General features: G+C 35.1%; 1 long non-coding RNA gene across 1 annotated transcript in view; it reads left to right on the top strand.

The window, feature by feature from the left end:
• Positions 1 to 342: 342 nt before the first annotated feature.
• LOC116587736 overlaps positions 343 to 8,702 on the top strand; it is a 30,091-nt gene continuing 21,731 nt past the window's right edge. Inside the window, exons 1-2 of the long non-coding RNA XR_004284614.1 lie at positions 343 to 369; positions 4,209 to 4,305. This is a non-coding gene — a long non-coding RNA (uncharacterized LOC116587736). The remainder of the gene's footprint in view (positions 370 to 4,208; positions 4,306 to 8,702) is intronic.

Below are 8,702 nucleotides of genomic sequence, written 5' to 3'. Positions count from 1 at the left end.
GTTATTAGGTCATAATAAAAGATTTTATTCAGATTATTTTTATATTTGCTTCAGATAAAATTTAGAATAGTTTATTTCTGCAACCCTAAAACTGAAAATATGCATTCAAATGGTTTCATTGAAAGTCTGAACTATTTCATTCATTTCTTTCTTTTTTTTTTTTTTTTTTTTTAAGATTTTATGTATTTATTTGAGACAGAGCATGAGCAAGAGCTCTCAAGCCCAAGTGGGGGGAAGGGACAGAGAGGAAGAAGCAGACTCCCTGCTGAGCCTGAGCTCACTGCCCTGCTGGATCCCAGGACCCAGGACTCAGGACGCAGAGCCATAACAAGAGCTAAAGACAGATGCTTAACTGACTGAGCCACGAAGGTGCCCTTATAATTTCTTTTTAAAAAATCAACACTATCACTAGTTCTTTTACTTTTCTGACTAGGCTTTTCTGACTAGAATGCATCAAAATTGATTACTCAAATTGTTTCAAAGATAATTTTAAATATATTAGCTTTTATTTTAGCTTTTAAAAAATCATATCCAAACTACAGGACTTTAAATTTCTTTTTTGCATTTTATATTTATGTAAATACAATGTATGTGGTTATGTGTGAGCACACATCTTTGGATATTTTTCTCAAGAAGGTTTCTTTTTTTTTTTTTTAATAAGTCTACTTTTATAAAAATTTCTTTTGCATTCCCCTTATAACACCTAGAATAATGTACTAAAGGAAGTATGATTTTAAATTATTTGAAGTACATAAAACATAGGTTACGACAGGGAGTACTGAGATGGCCTCTAATATGAGCCCCAGTGTTCTAAGCACTGTATGTGAATTGCCCACAAGGTAACTGGCTTCTGATTTTGCAGACATGGAGAGGTTAGATAACTTGTTTGGGTATCATGCTAGTAACTATGAAAGCATTCTGGCACCAGGGTCATCGTTGTTGTTGTTATTATTATTTTGACAGATATATACGTATATTAAAGTATAATTGACATAAAATAAACTGCATATTTAAAAGGTACAATTTAGGGGCGCCTGGGTGGCTCAGTGAGTTAAGCCTCCGCTTTCGGCTCAGGTCTTGGTCTCAGGGTCCTGGGATCAAGCCCTGCATTGGGCTCTCTGCTCAGCAGGGAGCCTGCTTCCCTCTCTCCCTCTCTGCCTGTCTCTCTGCTTACTTATGATCTCCCTTTCCATCAAATAAATAAATAAATAAGGTACAATTTGATAAATTTTGACATATGAATGTCCCTGGGAAGATAACAACACAATCAAGATAAGGCAAGTATTCACCACTCCCAAAAGTTTCCAAATGTCTGATTGTCATCCCTTCCTTCTACCCCTCATTAACCCCTGCCTCACCCTTGGGCTCCGATAATCTCATTTGCTTATTACTGTTACATCTGCTTTCATTTTCTAGAGCTCTAACTAAGTGCATCCTGATAGTATGCCCCTTTTGTCTTGCTTCTTTTGTTTAGCACAAGTATTCTGAGATTCTTCCATGATGTTGTATGTATTGATAGTTCATTTCTTTATATTTGTCAGTAGTATCGTGTTATATGGATGGTTCAGCATTTGTTCACCTATTTGTTTGTTGATGGTATTTTGGAGATTCCAGTTTTTTTGCTACTGTAAATAACACTGCTATATATATTTGTGTACAAGTCCTTTTATGAACACATGATTTTATTTCTTTTAAGCAAATATCTAGGAATGAATGGCTGGATCATATGATAGGTACATGCTTAACATTCTAGGAATCTGTTAAACTGTTTCCAAAAGCGATTGTACCATTTTACTCTCCCCACCAGCATATATGAGAGTTCCAGTTCCTTTATTAACATTAGATACGGTAGTCTTCTTACTTTTAACTAATCTAATAGATATGTCCTAGGATTTCTTTGTGGTTTTATGAGCATTTAATAATAATGTTGTACATTGTTTCACAGGCTTTTTGTCAATAGTATATCTTCTTTGGTGAAGTACCCAAATCCTTGCCATTTTTTGTTTGTTCGTTTGTTTGTATGCTTTTGTAATACTGAGTTTTGACAATTCTTCATAGATTCTGGTATCTAAACTCAAATCTATGATTTTCAAATACTTTCTCTCAATCACTATAGTTTTGATTTTCATTTTATTAGCAGTGTGTTTCAAAGAGTAGACATTTTTCATTTCAATAAAGCCAATTTATCAATTAAGTCTTTTATAGATTATTCTTTGGTGTCATGTGTAAGAAGTGTTCATTTAAGCCAAGGTCTTAAGGTTTTCTCATACGCTTTTATTTTAAATTTTTATAGTTTCAGGTTTTACATTTAGCTCTAAGATACATTTTGAGCCAGTTTTTATCTGTGGCATGGTGAATATCTAATTCTTTCAGCACCATTTGTTGACAAGAGTATTCTTTCTCAACTTGATTTCCTTTGTGTTTCTGTAGAAAATTAGTCGTTCATGTATGAATTTCTGCATCCTCATTTGCATGTATCTATTTGTCTTTAGATTGATGTCACATTGTTTTGAGTACTATCATTTTATAGTAAATGTTTAAATCAACTAATGTTATTCTTCCAAGTTTGTTCTCTTTCAAAGGTGTTTTGGCTATTCCAGGACCTTTTTGCATTTTTCATAGATTTTACAGTATTTGTCACACAATATACAAAAAAAAATCCACCTGGGTGTTTGATTTGATTGTATGAAATCTATAAAGTAAATCAGGAAAAATTAATGTCTTTACAATATTGAGTGTTCTGAACCATAAGCATGGCTTAACTTTCATTTATATTGTTCTCTAATTTCTTTCAACAATGTTTTGTTGTTTAAAGTGTAAAGGTTTTTTATGTTAGATTTATCTTACTTCACATATTTTGATATTATTATGGATGACAGTTCAAATTTAAATTTCTGATTGTAATTAGTTTTTAGAAATACCACTGATTATTATATAGTAATCATGTAGTCGCAACCTTACTAAACTTACAAATTAGTGTGTAGTTTTTTGTAGCTTCCATCTCATTGTCTACATAGACAAACATAATAGCTGCAAATTAAAACAATTTCACTCCTTCTTCTTCTTCTTCTTCTTCTTCTTCTTCTTCTTCTTCTTCTTCTTCTTCTTCTTTTTTCTAATCTGGATGCCTTTATATCTTTCTTTCCTTATTGAACTGGGTAGAATCCCCAGTACAATTTTGAATAGAAGTGCTAAGAGTGGATATCTTTGTTTTGATCATATGGATAAAGTATTCAATCTGTAAGCATTAAAAGTTATGTTAGCTCTGGATTTATTATAAATAATTGGCTCATGTGATTATGGAGGCTGGCAAGTCAAAATCTGCAGGGTGAGCCAGCAGGCTGGAGACCAGAGAAAACTAATACTGCAGTCCCAGTCCAAAACTGGTGATCCAAAGCTGGTGATCTAGGAAAGACAGGGTATTCATTCAAATCTGAAGGCAGTCTGTTGAAGAAGCAGGAAGAGCTGATGTTGCAGGGAAAATTTGAAGGGAAATTGCTGGAGAAATCTCTTGCTCAGGGAGGGCAATTATTTTGTTCTATTCAGACCTTCAACTTATTGGATATGGTCCACCCACACAGCATGAAGAACAATCAGCTTTACTCGAAGTCCATGGATTTACGTGTTAATATTACCCCAAAATATTCTCACAGAATCACACAAAACATATTACGTTTGGCTGAATATCTGAGCACTCTGTGGCCTAGTCAAATTCACACATAAAATTAATCACCAGAAATGATCCAGAGGTAATGTTCTTAAGGATTATGCAATACTGATCCCTTATTTCAGGAAGCATACATATAATGACACTTTGATTAACATTTAATAAAGTTTATATATTTCCCGAATAGCCTTCTCAACCCTTCATGTTCTGTTAGTTGATACATGCAATCTGTTGAACTCTGTTGTCTCTACTCTCCATTCTTCATGTTTCGTGTACCTGCTATTACTTTTTTGTGACTTCCCAGTTGTGTTTTCCAAACTCTTTTTTAAAAAGATTGTATCTATTTTTGCAAGAAAGAATGAGAGCATGAACAAGCATGAGTTGGGTGGGGCGGGGAGAGGAAGGAACAGATTCCCCCTGAGCAGACTCTCTGCGGAGCAGGGAGCCCGATTTGGGACTTGGTCTCAGAACCCTGGGATCATGATCTGAACCGAAGGTAGATGCTTAAGCAAATGAGCCACCGGGGTGCCCTGTTTTTCAGACTCTTACCGCTATGTTCCTTTCTGAGAAGACAGATTATGTGGACAGAAACCATTCAGGCAACCCAAGATGTTCCTCACAAGCCTCCATTATTGAAGGTATATATAATTAGTGGGAAGGCCCTCAGAAATCACTGACCATTTTTGAACGGTTGAAAACTTCATTTTAAAAAAGATAAAATATTTATTTGTTATTTTCATAGCTACTCCTTCAGAAATATTTGAATGCACCTAACAACAATACTTCTGGAATTAGAATTTAACAAAAAAAACTGAGTTAATCAGGAACTCAAAATTAAGTGTTTGGGAAGGGATGATGTGGTGGTATATGCAACTTAATGGACATGGAGAAATTTTATTATCTATAAAAATAATCATTTAGATCTTACGGCAAGGGAAAAAAATAGCGAATCCATCCTACCAAAAATAGGCTCCTTACTGTGATAACAAAACGATAACAAAACAAAATGGGAACTTTTTTTTTTGGTCTTAGGCCAGATCACTGCTAATAATGTTGACAGATATACATTTATAAAATAAACATATAAACATAGATACTCAAATTGTATACTATAACTTATGTTTTGTGGAAAAAATGAAAATTTAAGTCAAAACATATTTTAATGTTCAGAATATTTATACATAAAAATATCATATTGGTTATGTTTCTCTGGAGTACCTTAACCAATGAGAAGAAAAATGTGTATACCATATACTGTTTTTCCCTTTATTGTTTATATAGATACATATATTCCAAATAAATACATATATATATATATATATATATATATATATATATATATATATATATATTAGCTATGTGGTTATTGAGGCTGTAAGTGTAAGATCTGCCAGTGACTTAGGAGGTTAGCTATCCAGGAACGTCGATGGCATAGTTTTAGTTCAAAAGCCAGAAGAACCAAGAAGAGAACCAAGAAGAGCCGATCTTTCAATTTAAGTTGCAGACACACAGAAGCTAATGTCTCAGTTTGAAGGCCATCAGGCAAGAATAATCCTTACTCAGGGAAAGGTCAGGCTTTTTGTTCTATTCAGGCCTTAAACTGATAGATACAGTTCAGCCCCATTATGGAAGGTAATATGGTTTACTCAGTCTACCAATTTAAATGCTAGTCTCATCCAAAAAACCTCTCACAGAAGCACCCAAGTAATATTTGATCCATAGGCATAACCTCAGAGATATTGTGGGTTTGGAACAAAAAGCGAATATCACAACAAAGTGTCTCAAATAATTTTTTAGGTTATCCAGTGCATATAAAAGTTAAGTTTACAGTATACTGTAGCCTACTAAATGTGCAACAGCATTATGTCTAAAAAAACAACGTATATACCTCAATTTAAAAATATTGCTAAAAAAATGCTAACCTCAATCTAAGTTTTCAGTGAGTCAGTCTTTTTGCTGGTGGAGGGTCTTGCCTCCCTGTTGATGGCTGCTGAGTGATCAGCGTGAGAGCTGCTGAATGTTGGCCAGGCTGTGGCAATTTCTAAAATAAGACAATGATCACATTTGCTGCATTGATTGCCCTCTCCTTTCATGAACAATTTCACTGTAGCACTGATACTGTTTGATAGCATTTTACCCATGGTAGAACCTCTTTCAAAATTGAAGTCAGTCTTCTCAAACCCTGCCACTGCTCTATCAACTAAAGTCATGTAATATTCTACATCTATGTTCTCATTTCAACAATCTTCACAGCATCTTCACCAGGCACAGATTCCATCTCAGGGAACCAACCTCTTTGTTTGTAAGAAGCCACTTCTCATATGTTCAGGTTTGATCATGACATGGTAATAATTCCATCACTTGCCCAGGTTTCTGATTCAATTTCTCTTGCTGTTTCTACCACATATGCAGTTACTTCCTCCACTGAAGTCTTGTACATCGCAAAGTCCTCCATTAGAGTTAGAATCCGCTTCTTCAAACTCCTGTTCATGTTGATATTTTGACCTTTCCCTATGAATCAGAAATGTTCTTAATGGATCTAGAATGGTGAATCCTTTCCAGAAGGTTTTCAATTTACTTTGCTCAGATTCATCAGAGGAATCATTATGTATGACAGCTATAGCCTTATGAAATGGATTTCTTAAATAATAAGACTTGAAAGTTGAAATTACTCTTTGATCCATGGGCTACAGAATAGATTTTGTGTTAGCAGGCATGAAAGCAACATGAATCTCATTGTACATTTCCATCAAAGCTCTTGGGTGATCAGGTGCATTATCAATGAGCAGTAATATTTTAAAGGAATCTTTTTTCTGAGCAGTAAGTCTCCACAGTGGGCTTAACATATTCGGAAAACCATGTTGTAAACAGATGTGCTGTCATCCAGGTTTTATCATCCATTTATAGAGCATGGGAAGAATAGATTTCACATCATTCTTAAAAGCCCTAGGATTTTCAGAGTGGCAAGTGAGCATTGGCTTCAACTTAAAGTCACCAGCTGCATTCTTCCCAAACAAAAGAGTCAGCCTGTCCTTTGAAGCTTTGAAGCCAGGCATTGACTCCTCCTCTTCAGCTACGAAAACTCTAGATGGCATCTCCTTCCAATGGAAGGCTGTTTTGTCTACACTGAAAATCTGTTGTTTAGCACAGCCACCTTCACTGGTTATCTGAGCTAGATTTTCTGAATAATTTACAGCAGCTTCTACATCAGCAAGTGCTGCTTCACCTTGCACGCTTATGATATGGGGATGGTTTCTTTCCTCTGGTCTCATGAACCAGTCTCTGCCAGCCTCAAACATTTCTTCTGCAGCTTCCTTCCCTCTCTCAGCCTTCACAGAACTGAAGAGAGTTAGTGCTTTTCTCTCAGTTAGGTTTTGGCTGAAGGGAAGGTTGTGACTGGTTTGATCTTCTACTCAGACCACTAAAACTTTCTCCATATCAGCACTAAGGCTGTTTAGCTTTCTTATCATTCATGTATTCACTGGACTAGCACTTTTAATTTCCTTCAAGAACTTTTCTTCTACCTTCACAACTTGGCTAAGTGGTGCAAGAGGACTAGCTTTGGGCCTGTCTTACTTTTTGACATGCGGGCGTCTCTAAGCTTAATTATTTCCAGCTTTTAATTTAAAGTGAAAGACAGGAAACTGTCTTCCTTTCACTGGAACTCTTAACACTCATCATAGGATTATTAATTAGCCTAATTTCAATATTTTTGTGTCTCAGCGAGCAGGGAGGCCTGAGGAGAAGAAGAGATATGGGAAGAGTGGCTGGTCTGTGGAACAGTCAGAACACACACAGCACTTATTGATTAATTTCACTGTCTTACTTGGGTGTTGTTTATAGCACCCCAAAACACTTACAGTAGTAACATCAAGGACCATGATCACAGATCACCATAATAAACAAACAATAATGACAAAGTTAGATATATTGCAAGAATTACCAAAATGTGACACAGAGACAAAAAGTCAGCAAATGCTATTAGAAAAATGTCACTGAGGGACTTTCTTGACACAGCATTGCCACAAATTTTCATCTGTAAAAACTCAATATCTGCTATGCACAACAAAGCAATGAAGTATGCGTGTGGTCCTGCCCATCACACATTCTTTGTTCTGAAATCCTGCTGTTCCCTTTCCTCAGGAAAATGAAATTCTGGGCATTCAAATAACTAAACGCATAGAAAAAATTCTGAACTCAAATCAGAGGATCAGGATTTTAGTACTTTTATGCTCTTTACTACCTCTGTGACATAAATAGAACTCATCATTAGACCATATCCAAGGCCTTTATATGCATCTGAGTGATAGGACACTTGAAAACCATGTTGTTGCCTAAGGAAATTTATGCTTTGGAAATATATTAAATTTAACACCACTAAATAGGAGCTCAATTTTTTTTTTTTTTTTCAGTAGACAACATGACTCTATTATAGGTCAGGAAGTTTAAGTCACTGCCACAAGCAAGCAAATCTTCAAGCAAGTCATCACAATATTGAAATACATATTCATTTTGGTAGAGTTGTACTATTATATTTTGCTGCTTGTTCATTTGTTGTTTACCAGTATTACTAAAAGGCACATGATAGCAAGTATTGAGTGTTTAAGAAAATAAATGGGTGAAAAGACAAAATCAAAACCACTTATTTATTAACTTTTTTTCCTTTGCATATTTGGAAAAGACTATTATTTGAAGCAAGAGTATCTATCTTAGCCCAGCTCATCGACCACTTGGAACTTAGATTGAAAACAATAGAAAAGATGGTTTGTAAGTTATATTCTAGCTCTCTTTTGAATCAAGTGTCTAAATAAAGTAAGGTGATAGAACACAAAGTAATTTTGTTTTATAGTCTGTTATGGACACCTTTTCTGGAAAAAAAAATAGTTCTAATCAATGTAATGCAAAAAGAGAGCACTGAGAAACTCATGCTTTGGATATTCCCTAGAAATCAGTAACTCTAGCTTTACAAATACATTTTATTTTCAGTTTATTCAGTTTCAGAAATGGGGCTGTTGAGAACACAAAATGTTTAGGC

This window comes from Mustela erminea, chromosome 4 (genome assembly GCF_009829155.1).
Source record: "Mustela erminea isolate mMusErm1 chromosome 4, mMusErm1.Pri, whole genome shotgun sequence".
Lineage (NCBI taxonomy): Eukaryota > Metazoa > Chordata > Mammalia > Carnivora > Mustelidae > Mustela > Mustela erminea.
This window is presented reverse-complemented; position numbering and strand designations above follow the sequence as displayed.